General features: G+C 44.0%; 1 long non-coding RNA gene across 1 annotated transcript; it reads left to right on the top strand.

Annotated features, from left to right (window-relative positions):
* The first annotated feature begins 1,328 nt into the window (after positions 1–1,328).
* On the top strand, positions 1,329–9,484 carry LOC115330170. Its single transcript, XR_005715150.3, has 3 exons — positions 1,329–1,839; positions 2,257–2,420; positions 8,447–9,484. It is a non-coding gene; the product is annotated as an uncharacterized LOC115330170 (long non-coding RNA).
* Positions 9,485–15,902: the final 6,418 nt, after the last annotated feature.

Here is a 15,902-nt window from a genome sequence, read left to right as displayed (position 1 = left end):
ATGTACGGCTTCACATATTTCTTAGTTCAGGTCTGTGTTCCCTTTTCTTTGAAGTAAAAACACATAACACACGCCACGTTTGCTCTAGAGATAGTTTTCTTGTTGGCAGATGTCTCATGTTACGTGCCATTCGTGCCAATGCTAAAATCTCTTTCGAACGGCGGAGGGAGACCCACCCAAAGGCCGGCGCACTCAGCTCGCGGACGACGACAACCGAGCAAGGAGCGCCGTCCATCACGTGATGTTTACTTCCCGGTCTGTATGCTCGCTCGCGCGTGAACCACCACGGGCGGGAAGGGCGGCAACACTCTTCGTCGTCGCCGCGATCATCTTTCACCATTCAACCGGACTAAGAAGGTAAGCCAGCTCATTTTCGCATGCGCCTTGCGAGATAACCGAAGTGCAGAAGGAATCAAAGACGCGTTACTTAACGCAATGGCGCGGGCTGAGTCAGAAAACGCGCCATATTTTTTGCTTTAGCTTCCGGACTCAGTTGCGCGAGGGAAACGTATCCACGCATCAGACTCGACTTGATGGACGTGTGCAGGCGCAGGGCTCATCGCCATGACTGTTTGGTTTGCTCTGGGCTGAGTGGGCTCTCCCGAACTCCTTCTGTTCGTACCTTTTGCTTCCGGGCGCCGTCACCCTTTCGCTTTCGGGCGCGGTAAGAACCGGAGAAATCAGATTTTAACATGAAAGACTGAAGCGCGCTCATTGAATAATCATAATGAGCGCTGTCGCGTACTGAATTTAAGAGCATGTCGTGTTTTCTCTAGTTTATACACTGATGTTTAGGACAATTGCCGGATCGCGTACCCCCGCTTGATCGCTGCAGCCCGAGTGCGGCCACCGGACGGCAATCTTGCATGTTGAGAAAGCGCGCTTTGGGAGCGTTGCTGAGGCTGGTGGCAGCGTGCTGAAGACACGGCTTCTACTCGTTCGTCGTCATTCACCGAAGAAGTTCTTTAAAACTATGTAAGATATGAGACTTGCGAATGAAAACACGTGACAATGTTTACGGAAGCGCAGTGCAGCAGAAAAAAGGCACAACTCGTCGAAAGCAAGTTTCGCCGGTCTCGCGGCATGTTCAAAGCTTCCTTGGCACCCCGAAGCGCTGCGTCTCTATGCCTTCGCACGCTTCGATGCCGGTCAAGAATCGACACCGTGTGAATGTGTTTTGCGAGTGCAATGTGGCTGTAGCCGTATGTGCCCCTGGAGCAGGCGAGCGCCTATCCAGAGATCTGCCCGTGCCTAGATCTGGGGACAACGCCAGCGTAGGGAAAACCGCTCGTAGGGAATCCGTTTGCGTAGTGGTGATGATGATGATAATTATGTCATATAACACCTGAGACTGTGGTCGAAGAAATTGGAAACATTTTAGTAGAAAGATCGGACACAAAAAGGGACGTCTCAAACCCAGCTAACTGGTTTATTTCTCGACCATCCTATATCATGATAGCTTCACGAATGACTTGCCCACTGGCGCCACACTGGCCTCGCTGTTTTCAACGGTTCTCAGGTTGCCGGGGCGGCTTGTTTGAACTGTTTGAACCACAGGTTTGAACTGTTTCAACAGGAGTCATGGCAAATCCACTTGGAGGCTTATTTAAACCAAAGTCCCGCTGGCGGGAAAAGATAACGGACTGAGCAGCACTACGTGGCCTCGCAATCCCAGCGACCCGACGAGCTCGCAGTGGTGCTCGGAAGACGACCCTCCCAAAGCCGACGACGCGCACTCGCACGTACATGCGCAAGCGATCACCTCTGTGGACAGCGAAGAAACATCGTCGCACTGTGACAACTTTGTTGGCGTTCGTTTCATAAAACCCGTTCTATAAGGTATGTGTTCAATCTTCATTATTTTACCTGCGCAGTAGAACCGGCCAATATCTGAAAGCTGAATCAGCCTGCACGTTAAAATCGTGAAAACACGGCAAAGCGAATCTGCTGCGTCCTCAACCCCTTTTACCATGACACTGGATGTCTTAGCAAAGTCTTGTGTGTTTATCGCATCATAAATGCAAATGTGCCGTGTCCGCAATCCGCGGTATCAGTTCCCGTTTTATGTGGTTTGTAGCGGATAGCCCAGTGGCTTATCGCGTTTCTTTTTAATAAATTTTGCTGTCGTATTCTTAAGGATAGCCCACCCCATGTTTTTCCCAATTTATCTCTTCATTTTGGGTGGGCATCCTTACGGGATTTTACGGTAGTTTTGCTTAGTCCTATGCATAAGTCAATGTCCTTTCCACTTTTCAGGAGCTTGTGTCCACCCTGAAAGGCCTGGCGAGCCACGTGCTCGTATTCAAGCTGGTGCCACGAGGTGGGCCTTTCGGGCATGCCAGGGAGGATGAGAGGCTGTCCCTGAACCGCCTACTAGTACGGAAGGTGTTGCCCTCGGCGTTACCATCGTGAATGTCGACGTAAGTACATGGAACTTTCACCCCTGGTGCACTGTCCTTTTGAGTTACATGTGACATGCCCCTTGTGACGAGATGTTATCTTCCGTGTTATTGGTAGCCAGGCATTCATGATGCCTCTGGAATGCTGTTCATTGAGTGACAAGGTTGGGCAGATATAACCTAAAAAGCATTTGAAATGACGAATACTGGAATACACAGCAGTGACAGCTAAAGTACTGATACTAAAATTCATTTATAAAAAGAGCATTGCAAAACAACTCAAATATGTGTGACCAAAAAAATAGGTGACAAGGTATCTTTAAATACGTTTTATTTGAAGGAGACATCCTGATACTGAAATATGGGGGGGCAGTCAGTTCATTGAACGACGTTTCATTGACAGTTCGTTTCATCGACAGTTTGTTACATCGACAGCTCAGATAAGCTTTTTTTTCTGTAGTGACTCCCCGCAGAATGTTGCCGCTAAGCAGCTTGAGTGGGTGGGCCCACTGATCTCTACTATAGGGGGCTGGATGGCGCTTAGCTGCTGTCCGAGCCTGGCGCAAGTGAAGCCACCGGAAGTTTGATTCTTGTCCCGAAAGTCGGGCGTGCGCTGGTCTTCCTAGTGCATTCAGTCGATATTTTGGACCATGCTTTTTTGTGTCTTTGATTGGGTTTTAATACTCCCGTTCTGGATTAAATTCCGAGAATGCGGCATTTGAACTTGAGACATATTCACAACTTTATCAACTAGAATCTCAAAATGTTTACATTGAATGGCTTCCCATGATGCTTCTCGGGTCTGCATGCGCTCTTAATGTGCAACAAGCAGGCTCTCTTGAGGGAACAAGCGAAAATCCAGCGCCCTCGACGCTTTTCGAACCAGCACTCGGAAGGGTTACAAAGCCTGCCAAGCGCTCACTTCCGGGACAAGCCGCTCACCTCTGGTGGCTTCATACTTGTTTGCTCAATGCACCATCCAGCCCCCTCTAGTGGAGATCAGTGGGTGGGCCAGGTATGTTAATATTTCTGTAGTGAGCCGCCACAGACGGTCACTGCGAAATGACGTAGACGGGCGGGCCGGGTAAGTTAATGCGTGCCCCAGTGACATGCACAACGAAACATCAGAACACCGTACGGTTAACGGAACGATTGTCGATGGCATGTCAGTGTCGACGAAATGTATGTCAATATGTCGTTTGATTAAAAGTTGTCGATGAGATGTCTGTCGATGAAACAAAACAGATCCCAAAATGTAGGTTGCCACAGTAGCGGGGTTTGCTGTAAAATGAAGCAAAAAATAATAGTCTGGGTGCAGCGAGCTTCATATTTTGTCACAGGTGTGTTGCAGTGGTGGATGTTACCATGTGAAAGTTAAAGGCACTAATTTGTTTGTGCGAAAAATCGGAAGAATATATGCAAGATTTTCAGTTATCGGTCGAGGGTTGTGTTTCGTTCTCATGTTGAGAGATGGCACAGCACATCACGGAAAGTAGACCGCACTGTGGAGCAACGGGTCTATGGCAGGGTGTCTCGACCCCAATTGCGTTTTTCTGTTGTGGCTTTCATGTCTGCGTGCATGGCTATATTGTCACGAATAACAAATGGTGAGGCGGCGAATAACTGACAAAACTAAACGTTTAACGGGGAAAACTTGTGCCCAAAACAAAATAGAGAAAGGCTAGTGTCGCAGACGTCGAAGCAGCAGGATTGAGCGCTAGGAAGAGACTGACTTCGCTCGCCATGCGGAGTCCCTTTTGTAGTCACGTGGGTCTCTGGAACATTCGGCCTAGACATTTCGGTGCGTAGAACATTCGTAGCTTGATCAGACAAGAAATTTCTCGAATTTGCGAGAACGCCAAGTAGAAAGAATAAATAAAAGAACATTCCGCTGCCTGGAATCAAACCCAAATCTTCTGCGCTACAATCAAGTGCAGTAACCATTTGGCCACGTACGCGCTCGCTCAGCGACGTGTGTGGCAATATTAGAAGAAAGCTGTGTTACAGCAAGATTATCTTCAGCCTCGTCGGACTCGCCATCACGGGTTTTTCTAATTGCAGCACATTGCTCCATCTCCCAACAGAAGCACCAAACATTGCTTTCGGCCATCTGCGTCCTGACGCAGGTTGCTGATGCTTTGCAAAAACAAAGCTGCACCTTTCGATTCCACAAGGTAACACCCATCACTAATGTAGTTTGACAGAACCTTCAAGCTTGCCTTGTGCAGGTGTTACTCTTTCCAGAGAATTCTACAGCTAGCTCTGCTACTGGTATCACATTATGCATACTTTGAGATATTCTAAATGTCATATTCTGTGTTATTGACAACCAGGTATTCATGATACCAAGGAAGATCACTCCAGCCATATATATTACTTTTTACATATATATTATGCAAGCAACACAGACCAAAAGAACAATTGCTACACTCACTTGCATTTGTGGATGAGCTTTTCAAATGATGTCCAATCAGTTAGCACCTGTCGATTTGGGCGGAGGGCCGTGGAGCATTATGTTAGCGCCTGTAAATACGCTCTCGACAGTTGCCGATAAAAATGGTGTTCTGTGGTTTGTTTGTCTTCTAATCTTTGTCCATGCTTTATGCATTGCTTCTTTTACTGTTGTCAATGTTAACTTCATCTCCACATCAGTTTTTGGTCCTCCTAAATTATCTTGAGGTGTCTCCATGCTCTGATATGGTGAGGTTGCCTTTTCAGTAATGATCTTGTGACGTCACGATGGAAGGAATCGCTGTTCTCTTATCTATTGATAGTATTTGAAAGCATAAACTCTGCTCCCCTCCATCGATATGACACGAAAGTGCAGAGCACACCTGTAAAGCTTGTGCTTGCAGTGCCTTAGATGTTCAGAATCTAGATGAAGTTTCATGGAAAACATTTGTTATTCTTTTAAAATAAAAAATAGCATCTCCTGTTGATTAACCTTATAATGCTTTACATTTTTTAAGCAGACCTTATATGAAACAGTTTCTTATATTTATTATTCTATCATAAAGATAATTCACACTGTTTTTATTCACTGACCTTGTTGCAAACCTTGCAAAAGGAACAAAACAGTATGTGATGAGGTGCACTCGTCATAAACCACAAAAGGGCAGATAACTCGTGGCAAGCTGCGCTTATCATAAGCCGTTAAGATTTTGCGTAATCAATTAATTATGCCCTGAGAGTCCTCATGTACAAAGACAGAATGTTCTGATCAGATCCTGGTCTGCAAGGTAACAAAGCCTCGGTGGCGTCTTCACAACAGTCTCCACTCATCTAAAGCAAAAAAAAGGCTTTATTTTTAGTTTCCAGTTTATTGATTAATTGAAAACATTAAGGAGCTACATTGGGTTTTGATTGTATTTTTATACCACAAACACACCCAAAATGAATTTTACTTAGTAAATATAAATAACCTATAACTAGGCCGTATATCCTCCGGTGTTTATTTATGAGAAAAATCGGCGGATGTTTTTCATTGTTTATTTATTTTTCAAACATTGGTGTCTTTTGACCAGAGTTGGGCCAAAGTACTTAATGTACTTGGGAATACAAATGCTGGGATACATCAAAATAGCTAAAATAGTGATACTTATATATATCTGTAAAAATGTATTGTGATATGCATCGGAAATACATTTTAACAAGGAGCAAAATGTATTTGGAAATACAAATGCAGGAATACCTCTTAGAGATGGCAGAAATACAGATACTGAAATACATTTTTCCAATTTGCTTGAGGTGCCAACTGTCATATCATAGGCAACAAATTAGTCAGGAGGTGCAATGAAAATCATTCTTGCTTTGTCTGTTGTTTTACACTGAAGCGATACAAAAGAAAGACATGCAAGTGCCAAACTCGGTTACACTTGAGGAGCAGGAGCTTCTCAAATAGCCCACCTGTGAGCCATTGCCCATTCAAACGCAACGTCATGTTGGCAAAAAAAAAAAAAAAATAGCTGCTCAACAGTTGGTTCATATTAAATCAAAGAAACAATACTTTCACAGCTGGGAACCACATTTCTTCACTAAGAAATGCGCCGCTCACAGCGCATTTCTTATCTTCGCAGAATAGAGAAGAGGTCGCATAGACAAATATTTCTGGGAATTGGAATGAACGTTGGTCAGCATAGTAACAATGCCCCAGCGTCCCCTTAAAAAAAAACAAGTCAAGATTTTTTTTTTTTTCTTGGGGGGGAGGGGGGGGGGGGGTGGCAGAAGCATGGTGGAAAACATTCTTCAGTTTTGCAGAATAAAGAAGGGGGTTGCTAAGATCCGACACAAATAGTTCCGAACAAACCTAGGTTCGCATGATAGCAAATGCACAGCATACCCCTCATAACGCCCTCTGGCCTTCTCTAGCGAAACAAAAAAAGTTGTCATCTTCTTTATCCAGAGGTGGGGGTTATTTCTCAAGAAATGTAACGAAATACATCCCATCTTGATTGTATTGCGGTACTGAGAAACATCCCAAATGCATTTCGATACAGAAGTACAGATAGTGGTGAAAAAGAAAGTGTTGCAATACAGAACTACAGACACTAAATGTATTTCTGAAATACTATTGCAATACATTTGTATTGCGATACTGCACAACCCTGCTTTCGACTTGTTGTATGATGTAGACGCTAAAAACAGCGATGAGCGGTGAAAAAAAAAATTGGTTTGGGACAAGTTGCTTTTTTATCTGCCGTCCTCTGACATGAACCAACAAGGACGTTGTGACTGTTGGTAGTAACTGTCTAACCCACCTCTCGGGCCCTTGTGCTCCAAGGTCAGCGATCCCACTGATTGGAGACCCCAGTTTGCTTAATTCTTGGTAGCAAAGCAGGCTCAGCAAATGCCTAGAATTAGGGGTTTCAACCAAAATAGTAATCGCCTAGCGCCAAATCGTCCCCAAAAACGGTGTTTTTCTGTTATAACCGATTTTGCATTTTCGTCATCGGCTGATGTTTCTCGGTATTTTTAGGTTAGAACTGGAAAGTCACAACCTACCGATAACTTGGGTTCTGTGTTTTCTGAGAATTTTTTTTTTCTCGAATTTGAGGGTACTTTTTTTTTTGGGGGGGAGGGGGGGGTGGTAATTTTTTGTGCAGATTCAGTGTTTTTTGTGTAAATTGGTTATGACTTCAACCAATTTACACAAAAACACAGAATCTTTGGAAAAAATTAAACATCGAAAAAGAAATACCCCCGAATTCGAGCAAAAAAAGTTAACTCCGAAAACACTGAACAAGATCAGCGTTTTCGGTTTTTATTATTTTTTTTTTAATTCGGCATACATTTATTGGTTTTTATTTCGAAATCCAATATTTGGTTTTTATCAGTTAATATATGCCAGAAAATTTATCTTTTTTCTTTTTCAGTGAAATGTATTCTATTACACCTGTTCTTTTATAAGCACTCAGCGATGGATACAGTTGTAGACAGGTCAAAAAAGCATGTGTTTAGGTCAGTAAGTTCCTTGAAAGTTCGAAAATCCAAAAAATAGGTAATTATGTCAGGAATACAACAAGATAGATTAAAAAAAGAGTATACCATTTGTGAAAGTAACATGTATAGAAGGCAGTTTTAAACTCTGACAGAGTTTGAAACTGCCTCTATGCATTGGGAAGTTCTGAAACATTTTTGATAAGAAACTATTCAAATCACTTCTTAAAATCACAGTGAACTTGGCACACGAGGACCGGTCCCCAAGGAGAACAGAAATTTAACTCGGAAGGCGAGCCCGAGTACTGCACCTTGATGTCTGTGTTTACAGTTAGATCCTCCCCTGACTAAACGAAAGTGGACCCCAATAATAAGCAACCAGCCCCATAAAACATTTGCAATGAGTTAACAACCCCACTCCCTGCACGTACACACCCACACACAAAAAAATATAGCTGCACAATTAGATCTAAAATACTGACCCCTACCTAAACCTATAATGTTCATTGGCTGCTTCCAAGTTAGACACGTGTGTCCTGTGTGGTTCCAAGGAGTGGTCACAACCCAACTTTGTTTTATGCTATGAATTAATTCATTCGCTGATGTTTCAGTACCTCTTCTCAACCGAGGCAACATGGTCAACCTCGACAAGCTGGCTACCGACCAGTACCACGTGTGCCGTGTCCGCGGCATCCAGCGTCTTGCATTTGCGCTCGGCAAGGCACTCGCAAAACTTTATGGTAATTCTATCCTTGGTGGGTGCTGTGCCCCATTCTAACCTTTCGAAGTCCACAGGTGTTTAAGATGTGGAGCCTGTGGCCAGTGGGGAGGTGTATGTCTCCAATTTGCCAGACCCTAGCACTAGCTAAGTTACCGCCGAATTCACAAACCTCATTTCAATTGAGGCGCCCCTCCACTTCCTCAAGGAAGGTGTGAGGGCCGGTGCTGGGGGGGGGCCAGTCGCGACGACAATTAGGCGGCCTAGGCTGCTTAGCCGTCCTCGCGATTGGCCAGTGCCGTCCCTCGTGCCTTCCTTGAGGAAGTGGGGGGGTGCCTCAATTGGAATAAAGGTTTGTGAATTCGGCAGTTAGTGTCTCTTTTCCCCTATGTGCGATCCCAGCCATTATGAGCTAGAATGAAGAGCTTTCCTACAAGAACCTTTCTAATCCGTTATTTCAAAGTTTGTTTATTTCTGAAGAGCATCTCAGTGCCTGCATTTTGATGTCATAATACTCTACTCTAAGATCTCAAAAGGTAGTCCACCCCTATTTTTGGCTTGATTTGCTTTACTTTTTAAACACCGAAAGATAGACTACTTCAAGTAATAGTAGTGTTGGGATCAGTGATGGCCTCGACACAAATGCGGCTAGTTAGCTGTGGCGGGATACAAGTGAATGTTGCTGACTGGGAAGTACATACCTCGGGATTTTATGGTATGTGCCAAATAGCTTTAAAAATGAAGGGATCTGCAGAGATGCTTGAAAAATCATCACTTTTCTCGTGGTAAGGAACGAATTCAGGGCCATAGAAGAACTGCAACAAATTGTGTAGTTGGGCTAGTTGGTTGGTCATTTTGAAATGGTATCTGTCTGCTTCTTTTTATGTTTACTTACTGTACCATGCAGAAGTAAAATTTTCAGTCGTAAGTGGGCGCTGTGTCTGTGTTCTCTTCGTCTTTTTCAGCCATAGGGGGGCTCACACACCATTGGTTGGGTGGCTTGCAAACCATGTCGCTGATTTCCATTGTTGATGTGCACTTTTTCCCATAAAAAGAAACAAAATCAATCAAAGCATCAAGCGAAAAGTTCAGTGCCTAAATATGAATGCTACAAATGGAATATTTGGAAGCCTTTTTCAGCTTGGGCCATTCTAGATGGTTCAGTTTTATTTTCTTAAAAATTGCTTTGAGAAGCTTTTTACAGACAGGTGAACATTATACACCCAGGGTTCCCAAACCAGGTTTCATAGGCTGGTCTTTTGAATTCCGCAAGCACCCAAATATATATATTTCATTTTTTTATGGGAAAGTGAAGAACTGCATATTTCTACTCAAATGCTATGTATACCATGAAATACCCAGCATCCGCCGATTGTACACTAAGCGCCCACCCCTAAATGTTGTAACATCTAAAAAAATATGGACAGTGGAAATATAGATAACATTGATAGCATATCAATTGCCCATCTCCCACTTTTTTGCAATGATCTTCGGATTTGTAGAGGTGCCTGAGCGTTACTTTACGACATATTTTAGGGTTGTACAAATATTCTAAAATTCAGAATATTGAAGCGAATGACGCCGTATTCTACTCGCACTTTGAATTGGTGAGGAGTATTCGGCAACTTCAAATATTTTCAAAGTATTTCGTCACTGCTATACACTGCCGCAACGCACCGGTGTGTAGCGGTGAAGCGTGATGCATGCGTGGCGGAGCAAAGCACTGAAACTTTTGCGAGCACGATGGTGCAAAGCGGTAAAGCATGACGTGCCTGGTGCAGCATGAATGCTGCAGTATCAAGGAGTGTGGAAGGGGCGCAAGGGAAAGGTGGGTTCCATAGCACCTTTTGAAGGTTGCTAGGATTCCTTGTCACCAGAAAATTCGAGAACACTTGTTTGTAAAGGTTGAGTCAAGGTGCCGGATAATGCATTATCCGGCAATACAATTGGCGCCTCCATGTAACAGGCCAGCATTTCACCATGTTGCTCTTGTCGCCCAGGTGCAGGGCCAGATTACCCATATTTAACTGCTCAAATGAATAGGGCCCTCTGTGAGGGTATCCTCCCCTGACAGGGGGCGTGTTCCAAACCTTACTCGACTGGATCCCAGCTACTCCTGCGGGTCATGTCACGGGACATTTCAAGCTGAGCAACACCAGACGCAAAAAGGTTTTCGAACACCGAGGTATGAAACTGTTACTCTAGAGTGAGATTGGGTAAATTTCGGAACACGGCCAGATTGATCACAACCGCTGGCCATTGCTGAATCAATGGCAGCTGGCGTTGGCACGAGAGCACTCGACACAGAACACGCACAGTGGTCTGTGTTAACCGTTGCGTACAGCGTACATAAATTTTTTTTCTGCGTCTACCCTTCGCCGGAATATTCTGCAGGCTTGATTTGAAACAGAGTGATACGGTATTCATGCCCATGCGACTCCAAGACTCGTGGTGGTCAGCCCGAGCGGATGCTATGAAGCTCTGTTCGCTCAAGAAATTAGGGTCGCCTTGAGGGTCTGAAGGTTAAGAAGAACTAGCAGAGACATGGGTTATGGTTGAAGACTATGGGTATGACTGCAACAGTCGTAGCTTAATTCAGGGATAGAGTGTTGCAATGCTTCAATGCCATCAGAACACTACATAATCAGACGCTCACATTGAATGAAGCTGTAAACCTGACGAAATCATTGAGTGATTATGTATCCGGTCTAAGGAAAAGATTCAATGAAATGAAACAGGCAGCGAAGGAAACATTGGGAACTACGTACAAAGCAACAATCATAAGAAAGCAAACCGATCGGCACAAATGGCAACCTTCACCCTCAAGATGCCTCACTGGACTTGCACTGTGATACCAATATTGGCATGATTGACAACCTTCTGCATTCACTTAAAACTCGTTTCACTGCTTACAGCAAAGTCTGCCTACAGTTTACTTTTTATTGCCGACCGCGGCACACTTTCGTTGAAACAGTGGTGATTCCAGGCAATGGATAAATCTGGTCTGTCGGACGATTTCCCCGATGAACTAGAACAGTTCCTTTTATTTTCCGAAAAGGAAGGCTTCTGTAAGAAACATTCCAAAACTGTAGTCTGACAAAAGCTTCAAGGCTCATTTCTAGGTGTTCATGTACCCATTCTAGATTTTTATTTTTTTATGTTTACAAACTGCAGGGGTGAACAATCTCTCTGTAGGCCCAGATTGACATAACACAGACTTCGATCAATGATGGCCAATGACCGCCTCAGTGAATTGTCCTTGCGGAGTGTGCAGATGGATAGTTTCCGTTGGGTCGAAGTCCAAAAGTTTATAATCACGATTTGAACAAAACATTCGGAAGATCCCGTGAAAGGTAGACATGATAGCAGCTTCCTTGTAAATTGTAGATAATGCTGAAGACAACGGTTGTGCAAATATTCATAACTTTTAAATATTGAAGCGAATAATGCCGTAATCGATTCATACTTTGAATCGAATAGGACTATTTGGTAATTTTGAATATTTTCGAAGTCTGAAAATAGGTATGAAAAATGTTGCCCCCCCCCCCCCCCCCCCCCCCACCTCCCGCAAAAATTAAGATGCTTTGCCATAGTGCTGTCGTGTAAAGTGTGAAGCTTGATGCAAGCATGTCGGGTGAAGCGGTGGAGCTTTGTGCGAGCGCGCAGTGCAAAGCAAAGAAGCTTGGCATCCCCAACCGAGCTCGAGGGCTACACCGTGGAGGCATACTTGGTTGATATGATAATCTTATGTTATATTGTCTAAAGGAAACTGGCTTTGTAGTATCACAGAAGCCGCCGTCCTGCCATTTTACAAAGTATCTCCTCATGATCTTTTAGCTTGTTCTCAACTGGTGTCAGCTGCTTGTGCAAGCTGATGAAGCATATGGTGAAGATAACTATTTCGGTAGTTGGGACGATGACATGACAAGCCCAGTTGAAAATGTAACGAGATACATTATTCCCTTGAATGTTGTGCAACCAGGAATATATTTTCACGTGTATTTCGATGCTGAAATTCAAGTACTAACCCACAATCTGGTGTCCTGTATATTGTTACAAAGGGAATGGAAGACCTACATATCATAGGTAAACTGGGCTTGTGTTGCTGTACCGGTTCCTTGACCACCGCTATGGTTCTAAGAGTAGCCTGAGGCAGTTGTGTTCAGTCCCCAGAATATCAAGTAGAGTCACTGCCTGCGCTTTGATGGTCTCACACAGTCCATTCATGAGCGTGCATTGTTCTTACCATGTGAGACAACGCCATCAATTTTCTGGCAATGAAATGAACTCGCTAGCATTCCTCTTGCCATTGCAGATTTTTCAAGTGTAACTAGCCCCCCATAATGAGCTGAAGTAGGGTGGTAGATTGGGATAGTTGGTAAGAGCGAAACTAATCATGATGGAAAACAACCTCTCTTACAAAACAAAGTGAAAAAAAAAAAAAAAAAAAAAAAAAATTCTTTATTCATAAATTGGAGTTTAGCACTGCCACATTGTAAGGCTCTATCCCTCTGATTGCCAGCTGCCTGGTTGGCATGTGTGTTTGTGTTAATGTAATAAGACTAAAATGCTTCCTTTTCATAAAACAAACTACACTTGAAGGTCATCCATTGTTTTGTTGTGTTAGTGCCTTTACTTCATCCTTGTGTCTGAGGCTGCTTTCCAGTATTTTTATTCCATAATAACCATTTTTAACTGACCCTGTGTGCCTTCCTGGCCACAGACAAGCCACCCCCACTACCAATACCTTAACAGTGCATATGTACTGTATTGTCGGAAGGGGAATTTGGACACGACATTTTCACCTGTGCCAATGCCAGCGAGCACCTTTCCCTGCAATACAGCGGTGTCGTTCGGTGAAGCAAACCTATGCTGATCTGCGAGAGTATGAGAGTGTGCTTCATTGCGAAGTCATTAAGCTCTCAATTTAACTTAAAGAAAAAATGGGAATATATATACTCAATTGATCAAGCTATCTACGTTGCGAAAAGAATTTTAAATATGCTAAACGCATTTTTGTTTCGAAACCGGGGAACCAGAGCACGGTAACGAGAGTATGTTTACAAACATCCCGGCGCCATGTTGTAACGGTTCTCCGTGGATTTTTTCCTTGCGTTCTAAGTTTTGATGACGCCTTTCCCCGCTGTTATCTTCGTCGTCGCACCTACAGCCCTCAGAGATGGGTAAGTAGATCCGTGTACCGCGAATGCAGTGAGCATGTAACATCTACATGTGTGTAGGCGTTGTAAAATAACATCTACACCGTGGTATGGAACTACAGTCTCAAGAAGCCGAATGGTTGGGCATTCCGCGCGTACAGTGGCCTCGGAGCTCGAGATAGCATCTGCGTCGTGTGCAAGGAACATGGTTATTCGAAACGTTCAATTGAAACTGAAGATAGCGAAGATCTCTGTTACCTTGATACGGCTACGTGAAAGTGCTTCGCTTATCACGTTGGTCGTAGCTACCAACTGCGGGAGGTGCGCTGAGACTTTCTGACCGAGTTGGGCGCCTATTAGGACGCAGACGAGTTGATTATGATCACTGTTCTTTTTCAGTTCTTTTTCACGGGAGACAGACGTTTAAGCGTTCCGACACGTTATTCCCGGTGCCTACCGTGTTTTCAACCTGATTGACGCGTGAGACGTAGCAATACTTTTAATCAATTTCCAAGGCGATCAGAAAGCTCCAGTGCAACAGCTCCACGTTGGACGACACCTCAGCGAGCTGTAAGTCTGAAAACGACCGGTTTTTTTTTTTTTTTCGTTTGAAAGGCTTTCAGCGTCTGCGGGGAAACTGCCACAACATGTCGTCTGGGTTCAAACAAATACTCTTCAAACAAATCGTTGCTAAGGGCGTTGCTATGGGCTAATGCATGGAGGCTCCATATGAGGCTAGATTTTTGCTTACAAGTAAGTCAATAATTTTTTGTAAGCAATCTAACTTCTTGATATCTAATTATGATGTTCTTGTCGTCTCTGTGTCGTATTGCAACGAGGAAAGCCATTTCTGAAGTATGACACTCCGCTTTGCTTTGATAGCAGACAACACAATAGATTTGCTGGCCTAACTCTGTTGCAGCGGGCGTCTTCATTGAATTGCTTCTGTAAACCAGTAACAAAAACAAGTGCATCATCATGACCGTAAAAACCTCCGCAATGTGCCTTTCTTTTTTTTTTTTTTCCTTGTGAAGAATATAGCTTTGTTCGGAGGGGCGAAAATGCCGTAAAATCAACCTACCTCATGCAAATCGGTTACGACGACGAACCGAGGTGCATTACCGGCGTAGTGCAGGCCACCATGAGAAACAAATCTTACGCCTTCGAGGTAAGTCGTTTTTATTATTATTATTATTGAGGCTTGTACTAAATACTAAATTAAAAAGCTAGTCCAAACAGGAGAACATATCAAGAGCACAATGAAATCATTAAAGATATTTAAGCATAAACAAAATAACCGGATAGCGTATGGACACAGGCATACTTCTGAACGCCGTTTTACCATAAAAATATTAAGGCGCATTCACACTTTTGCGACCTCTTAAAACTGGGTTTCTTGAAACCTCTCACGAGAGGACACACTGGCGCCATCTATTGGATAGCAGTGTAAACTTGACAGTCGGGCATATTTTCTATTTGTCGCGCATTATCCTTTCTTTCTTGGCTCGAAAAGTTTTGTCAACGTTATAAACAAGCCTTTCTGATAGACAGACATGCTGTTTACAAACAAGCCCGCATTTGCCCACACCAGGTGTGGGCACTGCGCGTGCGCAGAAACTGAATTCGCGTGACTTGAAGCGCCTGCGCACGCGCAGTGCCGTCCACAGCGCCACCGCAGCTGTGGACGGCACCGCAGGTATTACGCACATTTGACCTCGAAAATACTGCAAAACCTTCGCTCTTGTTAAATGCAGTTCCAGGGTTGCTGCATAGATGGCGCCAGCATGTTCTCTCATCCCAAGAAATTTTAAGAGGCTTTAACAAGTCTCGTCTTTCTCAGTCGTACTCGGTTGCAAGAGTGAACGGGCCTTAAGCGCCATTCACAGTCTTGTGGCCGAATAAGACTAGACCGGTTTTTGAGCCTCTTGCGATCTCTTAGGATCGGATGCGCTGCAGCGGAGCTGGTCCCAAGAGATCGCAAGAGGCTTAAAAACCGGTCTGGTCTCTCTTGGGGTCGCAAGAGTGTGAACTGGCCTTTAAGACTACCAAAAGTTTGATCTGGATTTTACTCTCACTACTACTTGCATGCAACTGTTTTATCAATATTACAGTAATAAGATATAAATATACCGCCAGATTTTCAAACAATATGACCGAACAGAATATGGGTTTTACGTGCTCTTGGTTGTG

The sequence above is a fragment of the Ixodes scapularis genome, unplaced genomic scaffold, assembly GCF_016920785.2.
Source record: "Ixodes scapularis isolate PalLabHiFi unplaced genomic scaffold, ASM1692078v2 ptg001913l_1__unscaffolded, whole genome shotgun sequence".
NCBI lineage: Eukaryota > Metazoa > Arthropoda > Arachnida > Ixodida > Ixodidae > Ixodes > Ixodes scapularis.
This window is presented reverse-complemented; position numbering and strand designations above follow the sequence as displayed.